The sequence below is a fragment of the Mus caroli genome, chromosome 4 (genome assembly GCF_900094665.2).
Source record: "Mus caroli chromosome 4, CAROLI_EIJ_v1.1, whole genome shotgun sequence".
Classification (NCBI taxonomy): Eukaryota; Metazoa; Chordata; class Mammalia; order Rodentia; family Muridae; genus Mus; species Mus caroli.
In genome coordinates, this window is record NC_034573.1 from 7,717,168 (window position 1) to 7,733,934 (window position 16,767).

General features: G+C 44.0%; 1 pseudogene; it reads right to left on the reverse strand.

Annotated features, from left to right (window-relative positions):
• Positions 1-485: 485 nt before the first annotated feature.
• LOC110292387 overlaps positions 486-16,767 on the reverse strand; it is a 50,331-nt pseudogene continuing 34,049 nt past the window's right edge.

Consider the following 16,767-nt stretch of genomic DNA (forward strand, 5'->3'; position numbering starts at 1 on the left):
AAAATGGCCTAGTTGGCCATCAGTGGAAAGAGAGGCCCATTAGTTGTGCAAACTTTATATGCCTCAGTACAGGGGAACGACAGGGCCAAGAAGTGGGAGTGGGTGGGTGGGGGAGCGTGTGGGGGACTTTTGGGATAGCATTGGAAATGTAAATGAAATAAATACCCAATTAAAAAAATAAAAAAAAAAGAAGGTGACATCTTCTGGGAAGTGTTTCCTGAGTCAGCACACAGAGCTGTGTTCCAGAGGTGGCCAAGGTTGTACCTCATGCTAGCAGCCAGACTTGGCAGTTTAAGGGTCACCCAGTGTAAGTGGTGCGGTTATGAAGGCATGAAGGGGTCATAGAGAACATCTGAGACTGGCCATGTGAGAGGCCAGAAGAGGCCATTGGTGAGAACCTCAGTAGCAGTTGAAGGCCCAGGTCTGAAGGAGTCATGCTGAGATGTCGAGGCTTGGCACCATGCACTGCACCTATGACAGATCAGCTAAACTTGATGCATCTCCGTCATCCTTTCCTTTCCATGAAGAAGGTGCCCCTGAGCCTTTTTTGTTGTTATGACAAAATCTTGGGAAATGGCGCCTGTATTTCTTGCTTTGCTCTCACATCTTCTCATTAAAGAGAACTTTGGTCAAAACAAGAGGACCCATGGTTTTACATCCAGTTTTTCAGCTTCATTGACAATTTATCAGATGGATCAATAACGCTGTCTTCTTATCCAACAGGATGTTTTCATGCCCTCCTACAGTTCTTGCCAAATCCTTGCTGAGTGTCAGACATTTTGCATGGTCACTGGATTTATCCACTCTGCACCTCAGTTGTATCGCCCCCTCCCCTCCCATGCAACTGTCCTCCTCCTCCTCTTCCTCCTCCTCCACAGCTTCTATTGTTGACTAATTTTACTTGGTGGTGGAGGTGGTGGTGTCTCATTGCTGGCTGTGGAGCCAGTGTTCTCATCCTTTCCTTTCCTTTCTTCCCTGTACCACTGACATTATTCTCAGGTGGGTTTCTGAGATTGAATGTACCGAGTTTATGATGTGTATAAGCATGCCTCAGTACCCACAGGCTTTACAAGAATTACCTATTGCTTGCTTCTTTGGAAAGACATGTAGATCGGCTTCAGAACTCTCACACTCAGGAGAGAAGAGTCTTTTAATGACTTTTTAAATCCATCCAACATGTCTTGCTGCTTATTCACCTCATGAGACCCATCCACAATGTTAACAGTCATTTTAACATCAAACTAGGTCTGTGCTCCCAGCTTACAACCAAAATACCTAGTGGGATACATTAGAAGCCAATTGAGTGCCTTTGTAACATCAATCATGTTGACCATAGCTGTCTGGATTCTGTTCCCTTTGCCCTTAACCTTGGCAATCAGAAAGGGTATCTTGTATCTTGTAGACAGAACTGGTCTGTCACACTGTCATTGACAACAACAGATATTTTGGCTTATTAGTAACTTTATCAATCAGATGAACAGATCTTGGCTTACACTTTTTTGGTCTCTTCTATCTGGAGAAGAAGGGAGGGTATCAATGACTGCAAGAATTCTCACTCAGGCTCTGACATGAAAACCTTTCACCACTGAGGCTGTAAGCTTGCCTTCTGTATTTCCTCAAAACAGGTACCAACAGCTGCGTGACAGCTCTCTGGAATGGGCTCTCTCTGACTGAGACTGGAGTTTTAATATGTTTGAATTTGTATAGACTGGGATTTTAAAAGTTATTATGTTTCATATAATGAATATTAATATACCATCTTCAGGATAAATGAGAAAGGAAAGGTTCTAATTGAGAAGGGATGTGTTCATGTGTTAAGCCTAGCAGTAAGGGTGTACGCCTTTAATTCCAGCATTTGGGAAGCAGTGGCAGGCAGACGTTGAAGCCAGCCTGATCTACAGATCGTTTCAGGACATCCAAGAAACCCTACTTCAAAACATCCCCATCCTACCCCCCCAAAAAAAAAATAGAAAAAAAAGAGAAAAGAATACCAACATGTTTGTGGGTTAAGTTGACATGGGATTGGTTCCACTGGCTGGTTTTATGTCAACTTGACAGAAGCTAAAGTCATCTGAGAGAAAAGAACCCCAATTAAAAAAATGCCTCCATAATGTCAGGATGTACATCAACCTGCAGGGCATTTTATTAATTAGTAATTTACTCGGGAGGGCCCAGCACATTATGGGTGGTGCCATTTCTGGACCAATTGTCCAGGGTTCTTTTGTAAGGAAGCAGGCTGAGCAAACCACGGAGCAAGGTAGTAAAGCAGTACTTCATGGTGTCTGCATCAGGTTTCCGCTCTGCTGGAGCTCCTGTCCTGACTTCCTCTGATGATGATGTGGAAGCTTAAGCTGAACTAACACTTTCCTTCCCCAAGTTGCTTTGGTCCTGGTGTTTCATACAGCAGCAGTGACCATGACCGAGACTCTGTTCTCACTGAGGATGCTCGTTTGTTCCCCATCACCTGCACAGTGCAGCTATTAACCATCTATGTCAGTCCCACAGCATGGCACCCTCTCCTGGCCTCCTCTGCACCAAGCATGTATGTGGTGTACATACCCACATACTCACATGCAGACATTCATAGACACATGAAATAAAAATAAATCTTTAAGAAAAAGCACCAGGTCTAAAACATTAGCCAGCAGGATGATCTTTATATGGATAGCTCTATATTCAAAGTAAAAAGTTAAAATTCAATAATGAGGGCATTTTTTTTGTTTGTTTTTCCTGACAGGGTTTCTCTGTAGTCTTGGCTCTCCTGGAACTCACTCTGTAGACCAGGCTGACCTCGAACTCACCGAGATCCACCTGCCTCTGCCTTCGAAGTGCTGGGATTAAAGCATTATCACTGTCCAATAAGGACAAATTTTAACATAATCTAAGTCAATTACTTTTTAAATGTATGAGGTATAACTCATTAAAATATTCTGTCATATGCCCCATATATATAGAATTTATTTATGGTATATGCTTTACTACTTTATTAACTGAATCTGAATTTTTAATACTCCTCATATTTAAATTTGTGATTTTTTGGAATACAAGAATGCCACCCTTCAAACTCTGAACAAGTTCATTATATAATGGTTTAAATAGACATCTAGTTTAAATATAGAGGTTTAAATAGCTACTGATGTCCTCTTCTGGCCTCTCTGGGTACCAGACAGAACCCCCACATGCATGAAGACATTCACACATAAAATAAAATAAAATAAAATAAAATAAAATAACCTAAAAAACCATAACTTTAGTAACTCAGAGAAATTTGCCTTTCTTTTGAGAGATTATCATATAATATCCACTTTCTAAATATTAGCTTAATCCGCATGAGAGCAAACCAGGGGTAGAAACAGAAGAGTGTTTGCCCAGTTACTGAATGTTTATTGATGTGCCTCCCATACCAGGTATAAATGTATTGTCTTCTTTAATATTCTTGAGAATTCTGCAAGATGGTGGTTAAGAGCAACTGCTTGCTTTCCTTTCATGCTGATGTGATACACACAAGGTAACTTCAGAGACAAAAGCTTTATTTTAACTCAGTTCCCAGCGAGGGTCCTTTGTGGTGGGGGACTTGTCAGAAGCTTGGAGCAGTTGGCCACATTTTGTCTGCAGTCAGGAGGAGAGAGCAATGAGCCTATGCAGGCTGCTATGCTATCCCGGGTTTTGTCTTTCCCAGTTAGGGAATAGAGGGAAGCCATAGAGGGCTGGTCTTTCTGTTCAACTGATTCTCTCAAGATTCTCCCACCCATGGGACTCTGTCCTGACAAACTGACAACCAACACTATCACATAAGCATTATGAACACACTTGCGCTGAAGAACAAAGAGATGAACAGGTGAAATATCTCAGACAAGGTCAACAGGGGTGAGAGATATTTCTAAGTTTTTTTTTTTTTTTAACATTCATTTGTGGTGTATGAGGTGTGTGTGTATCACAGCATGCATGTGGAAGTCAGAGGACAGCCTGTGGGAATCAGCTTTCTCTTTCTACAGTGTGGGTCCTGGGACAATACTCAGGTCAGAAAGCTTGAAAGCAAAGGCCTCTCCCTGCTGAGCCATGGAAACAGCTTGGAGGACTGTGCTTGTGTGCCAGATGTATATTTTATTAAGGTTTACCAAGCAGCCCTGTAAAGTACTGTTAGTTTCTGAGTTTGCAAGTATGTCACAGAACTGCTTAAGGACAGGGCTATCATTTGACATCTTTCCCTGGTTGTCTTCTGATGGACCAAGAAGGCATCTAGGCAATGGAGAGACAGACCAAGACTGACGAACAGTATGCTGGAGAAGATGACAGAGTCCATTGTTTTAAATGTTTGGTAAATTTTCTTTTAATCTTACCCATAGGGTACTGGCTTTATGTTGTTCCCAGGAACAACACTCAGTTTAAGAACAATGACATAGGGCAGAAAGTGACTGACTGTGGTTCCTCTCGGACCCCCACGGTTACCAGGCTGAGAGACTCAGCAGACCTCACTGGAAGGCTGACATCAGTGAACTTCATCTCCAGCCTGTTCTGAAACATTCCATCCTTTAGTCTTCTGAGTCACCCTACCTGCAGCTTCTAGGACTCTGCTTCATTTCAGGGTCCATAGACAAGCCCATATGTAAATAATGCTTTTACTCTTCCTGATTTCATAAAAGTAGAATCATGACTCAGTTACATTCTCCAGAGAGCTAAAGGTATACTCACATGTGTCCAGGGCAGGAGTTAGTCACATAAACAGCACAGAGTTGCTAGGCAACCCAATACACAATTAGTTTTAGCGATGGCAGTGTTTGCTCTTAGTTCCGGGATGTTCTGGGGATGCTGACTTAAGTTCCAAGGACACAGGTGTGGAATAGCCATATGTGGTGTTCCTGTGTCAAGCCTGCATTTTTCTTTCCCCTTCGCAAGGGCCCCTGGATTTGGTTTACATTTCCTGCTCAAGACTGCAATAATGAGATGTGAAAATGGGAGGAGGGGGATGGCAGCCAGCTCAGAGAACATGTGAATATGACCTGCACGTGCATGTGTACCTACATGCCACAGTTCAGTTCTATGAATGCTCAGGCTGGCTTGTCTTTCACAGCCCCTTTCCCCAAAAGCCAATCATACCAGGGTTGGCTGTCTCCTGCTATGTATTTTTGTTGCAATTGTTATTGGTTTTGGTTGTTGAACCTTCCTAAAGTTAGGAAGAATTCCCGCTGTCCCTTTGGAACTTCCCTCCTTTTTCTAAACTGAGGAAGACAGAGAGGAGAGGCTTTCTGTCTGACCAGATTATACTTTCAGGAGTTGCACGGGTCACAAGTGACATGAAGGAAAGAGGGATGGCTACGGGACAATTCTTTCTCATGACATGGGCAGTAGCCTCTTAGCAGGCTTTCCCCTGACATTAACAGCTGAGGTTTTTCGAACCCTCCTCGTGGCTAAGCTTACTCCCCCATCCAGGCTCAGGCCACTGGCCCACCACAGGAGCCCTCCCATCCCCAGTCAGTATCAATTCCAGGGGATCTTTCTGCTTAAATCAGCCAGGATCAGTTCCTAAGCTTGACCCAAGATTCCTGAGCAGACACTTTCCCAGGAGCGTTCTAGAGTGTCTGCTCATTTCTCCTAGCTGGCAAACCATGCAAACTCTGGATTAGAGGTCTACTTTATCACAGCTGTAGAGGAGAGGTACTGGAAATCGGCTCTGGGCTGTGTGAATCAAGGACCATAATCCCTCCAGAAATGACTGAGGAACTCGGATCCTTCTTCCAGATTTCAGCAGCTGCCAGGATTCCCTGCCCCATTGCCTCTGGATGTGGTTACCTTATTCTGTGCTTTGCCTCTGTGGTCACATTACCCTGCCTTCCCTCGGTGCCAGTGTTCCCTCTGCCTTTTATAAGGACATGTAATTGTATTTGAGATCCACTTCCACTCCAGGGTAATCTTCCATCTTGAGAGCCTTACTCACATCTATAAAGACTGCCCTCCTATTCCCTCCCTCCTCTTTGCCATAGAAGGCTGTGTTTACAGGCTCTAAGGGTTAGCACATGGGGGCATCTTCTGGGAGGCATTTTCAACTGTTTTGAGTACCCTCAATGTATTCTTCCATAGTTCATGGCTGGTTTATCTCTGTCTCCTTTACTAGACTACGTACTGCAGGGGTACTCCAAGGGGCTCAGGGTCCCTTGGGGTCTGTTTCTGAAGTACATGATGTCTTCACCAATAGAAACTTACCTTCCACCTCTGTAGTGTAGCCAATGGCAACAGCAATAAGATGGGAGTCTTTAAGCCAATGATTCTGGCTACATCTCAAAAGAGGGCTTCTTGTGTTTGGCACTGGGGTTTTTGTTAGGTGGTCCGGTCTTTTGTTTTTCTCTTATCACAGCAGTAAACTACCCTTCAGTTTCCAAAGCAAATCTCTACATCAACATAAGAGATTTTTCTTTAACCTTGAAACATGATAACTCCTTTTTATGGTGCCAAATGCAAGTTGACCTGTCTCCCCCAGCCCCCGGTTATCATCAGCTTCTATTCACTCTAGGAAAGTTGCTTTTCTTACTCTGTCTTACTGATATTTACTTTATTGCCCATTCCCCAAACACAAATTCCCTCAAATGCTTTAGTTCTCTTCTTGTTTGCTCAGAGGAGACTCATAACCTGCCAAGTGGCTCCATCAATTGCCAAGTAGTGCTCTCTGTCCTATGCTTTCGCAGCCCTGCACCCCGGGTCCATGCTGCTTAGGAAGTTGGTTCCATGTGTGTCTGGTCCTGACCAGCTGCAGCCTGACCTCTATCTCTGAGCCAAGTCTCTAACTTTTGACTTCCCAGGGAAGGAGCTAAAGGACAGGGTGAATGACACTTGTAGGGCAGGCACACATGCGCAGGTCCAGTCGGTGTGGAGAATAGAGAACACTGTCTTTGCAGTGTCTGCTGCTACACACTGTCGTCAAGACCCCTTAACCCTGGAGGAATGACAGTGTGGGAGGAAATTATGGAGCTGCCGACTTTCCTCAGACTTATGCATTGCAGCTGATAGAGCTATAATGTTCAGTATCCATGGATTGCCAGATCATCTTTCTTTTATTTTTTGAAAAATATAAATTGTTTTCATATTTTTTTAGAGATTTATTTATTTATTTTACATATATGGCTTTTTGTCTACCTGTATGTCAGCACAACACAAAAGGGCATAAGATCCCATGGGACTATAGTTATAGATGGTTGTGGGCTGACATGTGGGTGTTGAGAGTTGAACTCAGAACCTCAGGAAGAGCAGCCAGTGCTCTTAATCACTGAGCCATCTCATGAGCTATCTCATCTTTCATACAGGAAGATAATATTTTGATGCTGTATACTTAATCATTTCATGGATACGTGTGTGGTATGCATGTGTGTGTGTGTGTGTGTATTTGTTCATGCCTGTGCATGTGGAGGACAGAGATTGATGCCCAGTGTCTTCCTCAATTATTCTGTTTACTGAGGCAGGATCTCTTGATGCAAACAGAGCTTGCCAATTTGGCTAGTCTTCTTAAGCCAGCTTGCCCCTGGCATTGAGTCTCTATGTCCCAAACAACGGGGTTAGCAGTGGACTGCCATACCTGCTAGCTTTTATGTGAGTGCTGGGCATCCAAACTCTCTTCTTCATGTTTGCATGGACAGCACTTTATCTGCTGAGCCATGGTCTTAGCCTTCGCCCCCATCTTTTTTTCAATGCTTGGGTTGAACCTAGGGCTTCGAGCATGAGAGGCAAGTGCACTACCACTGAGATAGTTTTCTTCACCCACGGTTGCTATAGTTTGGATTTTTTGGTTTTGTTTTTAAAGATGGTTGTTTTTCTTCTCTTTTGAGACTTGTCGAGATCTCTGAGATCGAGCCTAACAGGACTGGCATGGTTAACTGTACTGACGCTTACATGGTAACTAAGCAGAGTTCCCGAAAGGGCTCTACTGGGATTCAGTAACCAGAGAATGCTACAAGAACTTGCAGTCACCCACATCGGAGTGCGGGAGTGTGTTTCTTGATCGCTTTGGCAGTAAAACCAGGCCATAAGAGCCATATGATCTTTCTATGTTGTGTAGAGACATCATAAGACCCTTAAGACTTTCCTTGGTCTGTTATTGTCAACTTGACACAAACTAGAGCCACCTGGGAACAGAGAGCCTCAATTAAAGAACTGCTTCCATCAGGCTGGTCTGTAGGCAAGTCTGTGGGGCATTTTACTGATTAATAATTGATGTGGGAGAGCCCAGAATGGCTCTTTGGGTGGTGCCATTTCTAGGCAGGAGCTCCTGGGACATATAAGAAAGCAGTTTTGAGCCATGGACAGCAAACCAGTAGGCACCATTCCTCCATTTCCTATGCTCAAGCTCTTGCTTGAGTTTCTGTGCCAACCTTCCTTGGTGATGGATTATTGATCACTACCTAAAAGTGTAAATCAAATAAGCCCTTTCCTTTCCAAGTTTCTTTTGGTATTTTATCACTGCAACAAAGGTAGAGTGGGCTGCTTTTGGGCTATTGTAGGACTGCCTCCTCTGGTGTTGGGAGACTGTCAGCTCTGGCCAGCTTGTCTCAGACCCCACCCCTAAAGATGCAAGATCTTTGGCTAGAGAGTCCCAAAGCTCAGGAATCTATTCTTTCTTTCTTCCCATGCCTCCACAAGAAAGTAACACACATAAAACATTTCCCACTTTTCCCTCAGAGTTTAGAACTCCTTCATGCTTGGAAAGAGAAAGTGAATGTCATTTGTATTAATTTCCAGACTTTTAAAAACACTGTGTGTGTGTGTGTGAGAGAGAGAGAGAGAGAGAGAGAGAGAGAGGATGAGAATGTATATCATTTGTGTATGTATACCAGTGGAGGTCAGAAGAGGGTCTTAGGTTCCTTGGAGCTGTAGTTACAGGTAGTTGTGAGCCACCTGGGTGCTGGGAATGGAACTTGGGTCCCCTGAGCCATCTTTGCCATCTCTCCAACCCCAAAACTTCTGGGGTTTTTTTTTGTTTTGGTTTTTCGAGACAGGGTTTCTCTGTGTATCCCTGGCTGTCCTGGAACTCACTCTGTAGACCAGGCTGGCCTCAAACTCAGAAATTCGCCTGCCTCTGCCTCCCAAGTGCTGGGATTAAAGGTGTGCGCCACCATGCCCTGTCAAAGCTTCTGTTTTAAAGGTTGGTTCAAAATTTTCCTGTCATTGTCCATCAAGTCTCTGGACTGGAAAGGGGCAGAGATAACCAACCTAATTTTACTGCCCTTTCCTCTTTTCCCAATCCTCTTTTGGAACTACTGTTGATGAGTGGGAAAATGAAACAAAGAAGCAGCTAGATCAAAAAAAGGTATTCATGGGACCAAAGAATGGCAGACTTATGTTGGATGGCTACTGTGAATAATGAACTAGGAGAGGACTTTTAAAATGCCTTACCTAGTGGCTGGGGATATAGCTTAGTTGGTATTATGCTTGCCTTGCATGCATACAGCTCTGTGTTCTACCCTCCACCTCTCCATACATTTGGCATGGTGGTACTCTCCTGTAATTCCAACAGTCGAGAAGCAGAGGTAGGAAGATCACAACAGATTCCAGGCCAGCTTGGTCTACATAATAGGACTATAGACATGACTATAGAATGATACTCTATTAATAAACAAAAACAAATAAATACTTGTCTAATAAGATAAGGTCACGCTAAAGGAACATATTATTTTCCAAACAATTTATTACTTGGGGACTGTCAAATCTCTGACTTAAGAGGAATGATGTCTCCCACATTTCAGAGTAAAAACTTCAAAGGAAAGTCTTGTTATACATATATCTGAGGGTGGTGTTCAGAGCCAGCATCTTTTGGTGGATGTGACAGCCTTTAGCTTTTCTCCCCAAATCAGTTTCTAAAACACATTTCTGCTAGTCCTTCACACCAGAACCAGGCCATTTAGAAGCCAGGTTCCTGATGAATTATTCATTTGTTGCATCAAAATACAGAGCCTTGCTCACCTCTAGGTTGTTTTCCAGCGCACACTGCCAACCATCTGATAGTTATGCTAAATGTGATTATTGAGAGGAATATCAGTATTCCTCCCAACACGACAGACTGTGGGGAGGCCTCACAGCACAGGCAATGGGCACCAGCTTCTCCAGTGTCCATCCAGAAATGGAGGTGAGGGCCGTCCTTCTTGGATGCAGCCGTGCATAAACATCTGGTTACTCCACTGAAGCAGACAGGCAACAGTAATTAGTATTGTTTATAACAGATAAGATAGGTTTTTAATTTGAGGAGAGGCTATTTGGTTTTTTTTCCAATTACCTGATTTCAGGAAAACAAGAGTGTTCTCTGACAAAAGATTCCTATCAAATGTTGGATTCACAGAAGGTCAAGGCATGGCAAGGACAAAGGCTTTGAGAGGGCACAGACCTCATATAGAGTGACCTAGAATAGTGTTTCTTAAACGGGGATGTGTTCACCAACTTTAAATTCAAATCACAGTTCCCAGTGGAGCCCCGGAGTCTGAATTCCCAGGGACTCCCAGGGGTGGCTGATAGAATGGGATCAGAGGGCCTGAGGAGGGAGGGATTGGGTAAGAGCAAGAACTAACTGCTTGAAATTCTTTTACAGCACATTTCTCCCATCCCTACACTAGGATTGTTATATTTATTAGAGGCCATGAAAAACACATAGAATTTTTTAAAAGTTTCATTTGGACACAACCCAAATACCATAGTTCACCCCATCTTTAATCATGCAATTCAGTGCTTATGAATATCAGCTGTGTATTATCACCACAATCTCATTTACATTTAAAGGCTAAAAAATGTTTATTTTATGTATGTGGGTATTTTTTTCTCCACATATGGCTGTATACCACATGCATGCAATGCCTGAGAGTGCCAGAAGAGGGCATCGGACTCTCTGGAACAGAAATTACAGATTGTTGTGAGCTGCCACATAGGTGCCAGGAATCAAACCCGGGTCTTTTGAAGGAGCAGCCAGTGCTCTTAACAGTTGCACCATCTCTCCAGCCCCTACATATCTTATTCCTATCACTCCAGGAGGAAATCTCATGCTTGCTCCTCAGATGAGAAATTATGGCAAGCAAACATTATCTATAGAGTTCTATTTTCTAGACTTTGCAGATAAATATAATTACATAATTAACAGCATTTGAGTCTGAGTTCTTCCACTTAGCAAGATGTTTTAGAGATTCCCTTTCATTTGTCAGTATGTTCCTTTTTATGGGCATATGGCCTTTTATGTGATTAAAAATATAATACTTGATTTTGAGAAGCTTTGCATCTAGGTACAAGAAGGTTTACATGACACATGTGAAATGTGATGTCTTTATGGAAGTTAGGTCTAGAATAGATTATTAAGTCTTTTAAAAAGCCTTCAGGGTTTGGCAGTACATGCCTATAATTCTAGCACTCAGAAGGCAGAGGCAGGGGATCACTGCAAGTTAAAGGACAACTTGGTTGATGTCTTAGTTAATAATGTTCTATTGCTGTGAAAAGACACCAAGACCATGACAACTCTTATAAAGAAAAACATTTAATTGGGACTGGCTTACAACTTCAAAGATTTAATCCGTTTTCATCATGGCAGGAAGAATAGCAGCACACACTCAGACATGGTGCTAGAGGAGCTGAGAGTTCTATCCCCAAATTTGAAGGTAGCAGGAAGAGACACTGGGACAGAGGACTTGAGAATTTGGTCCTCAAAGCCCACCCCCAGTAATACACTTTCTCCAAAAAGGCCACACCTTCTGAAACAAGGCCACACCTTCTACTCCTGTCAAGGAGCAGCACTCTCTAATGGCCAAGCATTCAAATGTGTGAGCCAGTGGGGGCTGTTCATGTTTAAACCAACACAGCCAACATGGTGAGTTTGGCTACACAGTGAGACCCAGTTCCATAAAAGCATAAAGCCACCACCACTGTTACCATCATCACCATCATCCTTACCACGAGCTTGTTTGGGTGACTCAGTGCCTCTTGGTCAAGACTACGTTGTATATATACCATAGTAGTTTGGAAATCATCTTCTTTTCAAATGGAGGGGACTGAGAAGCTAAATAACTCACTGCATACACTTCTGGTTGGAGTCTGTCTTTGACTTTACACGTTTTTCTTTTCCTTGTGTACTGTCTTAATAGACTCAGAAGACAGCAGGTTTGAAGTCACCCCAGGCACAAAGAGCTTTCCTAAAGCTCACCAGAATGCAAACAAGGTGTGTTACTTATTTTTTGCTTTGTTGTGATAGGAAGGGCTTGTCTTGGTTCACAAACTAGAGGGCTATAGGTCTGATCTGGCAAGAAAGGAATAGTAGCTGGAGCTGCTGGATCAAGCAATATGGCTTGCTCTCATCTTAGTGGCTCAGTAAGCAAGACCAGGCTATAATTTCTATGGCCTGGCCCTAGTGGCCTATGTCCACCACCTAGACTCCATGTCTGAAGATGCCATGACCTTCCAGAACAGTGTTACCAGCTGGGGACCAAGCCTTTAAACACAAGAACCCATGAATCTGAGCAAAGGATAGCGGTCAAAAAGAAGTCATGCTTTCAACATCATGAGAATGCTGCAAAAGGATCTTAGTTTAATTGGCATTTCTGGGTGGGACATAGAGGGGAGCATTGTACTGCAACACGCCTGTGTATATATCAAACTAAAAGGTACTCTTGGGGTACTACCTCTACCCCACAGTACACGGGATGCAGTAGCCATCGCCTGTTTGAGCATCCTATCCCTCACACTGCAGTCTGTTGTGGATATCTTCTATTATTTCCATATGGAAGGATGATCTTTTTGGTCCAAGAGTTCTTTGTTCCTTTGATGCAAACAAACTTCAGTCTTTCTCTGCCATTCTACCCTTCCCTCTCTCCCCATTTGTGTTTTTTATTTCTATAGGGACACTCCCCAAATCCAAGAAAGTAGAGGAGGCTTGTTTAAAAGATTTCTGCCTATTACATAAGTGTTAAAGGTAGGTTGTGTTCTGGGATACTCTGAACGCTAAAGCCAAGAAAGGGGGAGAGTCACAGGAGCCTGGGAGATGGAAGGGGAAGTGAGGAGTCATAGACAGACAGTCAAAGAGAGATACAACATACCTAGGGCACTTGACAGATAAATGTGGCACATCCCAGTACATGAGTCACATACATGCAGGTATAGGTACACCACACAAACTGGCACATAGGCTTCAGGTAAACACCCAGAAGCCTACACAGGCTGGCTGACAAAGACAAAAAGTAAAGGTACTTGCCTCTGACCTCAAGGCCATATTTGTATGAAGATCATACAAAAAAGGGACTTTGCCAGGACTAGTTATGTAACAGATGACATCACCATTTGTCTTTGTGTTCCCAGGACATTTGGTTGTGGGACCGTAAAAGTTAACTTGGTCTTCAGTTGAGTTAAGGCTCAAAGCTCCAGAGACCCTGAAGGGACAGTAGGCTCTTTGCCTGCTCCTGGACACTAAGCCCCTGTCACTAGTCACAACCCCCCATAGATTTGTGGCCATCAGTTACATAAGGGCAATGCCCCAAGCCCTTCCACATGTAGAGGGTGTGACCTGCAGTCACGTAGGCTCAAGACAGAGATCTCCATTTTAATGAGGTACCTAGAGCCCTGGAGGGCTTAGCTAATAAGCTTTTCTTCCCAGGCACTCCTCCTTGCAAAAGGTGTTTAATCTCAGGCCCACCCTCAAAAGTGGGGTATGGTTTTACACATCCACTTTCCACCATGACAATAAATGTCTTAAAACTACAGAGTGTCTCTTTGCATCAGGATCTGCTGTGGGGAGCCATGGAGATGGCCTTTGCCTGCAGAGCTGCCATCTAATCTCCTGCAGAAGGCCTCTTTGCATTCCCAGCCATGGCTGCCATCAAGCTCAAGCCAAGCCTGCAGTGTCAAGCCAAGGACTCCTCCTGTGGAACCAGCCAGAGCTCACCTTTTCCCTTCAGCCCTGGGTTAGATCCAGCCCATAGGGCCCCCACTCCATTCTCAGCTCTTCTGCAGCTTCCAGTGGTGCCTGGGTGTCCAAGAGCCTAAGAACCAGACTGCCCGGCCTCCTTGCAGGTCCAGGGACCGCTGAGCCAGCTCTGACTATCACTGTGCTTCCCCACCCCTGGAGCAGTGTCCTGGGGCTTCATTACTGCCCAGCAATGGCATGGGGTAAGAGTGGTCAACTCCCATGCCCTGCTTCCCCAAGAAGCCAAGGAGACACGGAACCCATAACCCTACATTTGGTGTCAGTCATCTGTTGCTGACTTAGCCCCCCAGATGTCCAGCATAGTCATCTTGGCTTATCTCAAAAATCCATATCATTGCCATGCTTTCTAAAGACAAGGTTGGCCCTTACAGCCTTCTATCTCCTCCAGCTACTGCAGCACATCTTCTGAAGAGGCTTCCAAAGATGTTAGACTGTAATATGGACTACCCAGAGTTCAGTCTAAAGGGACATCAGCTCATGCTTCTTGCTTGATTTTCCTTGGCTTGTTATCATAGCTTGGACTCCCTTACTAGTGAGTTTTCTGTAACTATAAGAAAATAGTAGGAGATAGTTGGCTTATAAGAAGAAAAGGTATGTTTTGGTTCACAGGTCGGGAGGCCCTACTTCACAGTCAAGTTGTCCCAGTTGCTTTCAGCCTGTGTGAAGTAGAGTTAATGTGCTCACCTCAGGGATGCGGGGAGAGAGGAAGAAGGGGTCAGTTCTGTTATTACTTTCCAGGGTTTGCTCTTAATGACTTAAAGACCTCCGCAAAGCTCCACCTCCTAGAGTTCCAGCTTCTCCTTAGGGCACCACCCCGAGGACCAAGTGGACCTTAGAAAATGACCAAGACTGTAGCAATTCCAGCCCAAATGTCAATGGACTGATTTCCTTTTTGGTAAGTGCTTAGCTTTTTTTCCTAATGTTATAAAAAATGCTCTCACAAAAAGCAATTTAAGGAAGAAAGTTTATTTCATCTCACAGTTCAAGGTACAGGCCATCATGGTAGAGAAAGCAACATGGCAAGGCAGTGGGAGCTTGAAGCATCTGGGCTGTATACACAATAGGAAAAGGTTGGCTGGGGCTCAACAGTTTATACTGTCCAGGGTCCCCTGCCCAGGGAAGACTCCCACCCACAGGAAAGATGGATCTTCCCACATCAATTAACACTTTCAAGATTACCTCTCACAGGCATGCTTAGAGGTCCATCTGTCAGGTGACTCTAGTTTCTGTCAGGCTGACAATTAATACTACCCACGGCAACTCTGCCCTTTATCAGGTTGATACTCAAACATAGAGCAAGTCGTAACCTTCCACTCTTTTGTGTAGGCTTATGACTACATTATAGTACAGAAAAGCATTCTGTTTAACTTTATTTAAAGTATCCAAAGTCTTTAACAAGTCCAACACTTTAAAAGTCTCTTACCTGAGCTTTTTAAAAAAGTTAAAAATCAAGTTACACATTTCCAACATAACAGCAGGGAATAAAAATTCCTGTTCTGAAATGAAAGATCCAAAGCACAACAACAACAACAACAACAACAACAACAACAACAACAACAACATGCAGCAAGCCAGCTATACCAAAGCAAAACCAAAATCCAGAAGGGAAAACAGCAAGTTGTGTATCCAGCATTCAGGTCTGGTGATGCAGCTGGCTGGGGCCACCCCTCCAGCTCTGACATCTGTGACACATACAGATTCTCTCCTAGCTAGCTGCCCCCCTCGGTGCCCGAGACTCTCTTTGGTAGATGTGCTATGGTCCTGGCCTCTCCAGTATCCTGGAATTTTACTGCAGCTTAGACTTAATCTTCACAGCCTCAAACAGTGGCCTCTCAAGACCTCTTTGTAGAGACTCTAGCCCACCTATCTCTTGTGTGAGCTTAATTTCTGTCTAAATTCAAGGAGCAAAGCTCTGATGCACTTGTCTTATGTCTCACACGCTTTTGAAGCCAGTACCATATGGATTCTACTGCAGAGCTTAATGGCCAGCTGTGGCTGAAGCCTGACCCCACCAGCCACGCCTCCACCAGCAAACAGCTGGCCCTTCAAACACTTTCAGCCCAGACTTTCTTCCTCTAAATTAATTTGGATCTTCATAAGATAGGGCCTCCAAAGGTGAGGTTTCCCTCTCAGGACCCCTTTCTTGTCTGGTTACAGAGGGAATTTCTCCTCAGTGGTCTCGATCTCCCACCATTACAGACAACAGTATCAGCCTGATGCTCTCCTGTCCTGAAATATCCTCTGCCAAACAGATTGGTCCCTTATCTTTAAATTAAACTTCATTCTAGATACCAGCAACATGAAGCCATATTCTTGGTCAAATATCACAAGAATGAGCGTTAGCCCAGTTCATGCCAGGTTCCTTGTTTCCCTATGAAGTACTTGAGCTGGGTTCTCATGCCCTAATTTATCTTTGCATTCCTGTCTCCTAAGCCCTCTCCCACCCCCCAGAATGGCTCTGTAAGTTCTGTTGCCAACATTTAAGGGCTTTCCCAACTTAGAGTTCTAAACCATCCTATAAGTTAGCAATGAGACAGTTTCACGCCTGAGAACCCTGTAGGTACATCATAAGAGTGGCTACACTCTTTGGTACCAATTTCTGTCTTGGTTTCTTTTCCTGTTGCTGTGATAAAAATACTCTGATGAAAGCAACTTAAGGGAGAAAGACTCTCTCTCTCTCTCTCTCTCTCTCTCTCTTTCTTTCTTTCTTTCTTTCCTTCTTTCTTTCGACAGAGTTTCTCTGTGTAGCCCTGGCTGACCTGGAACTCACTTTATAGACCAGGCTGGTCTCGAACTCAGAAATCCGCCTGCCTCTGCCTCCCAAGTGCTGGGATTAA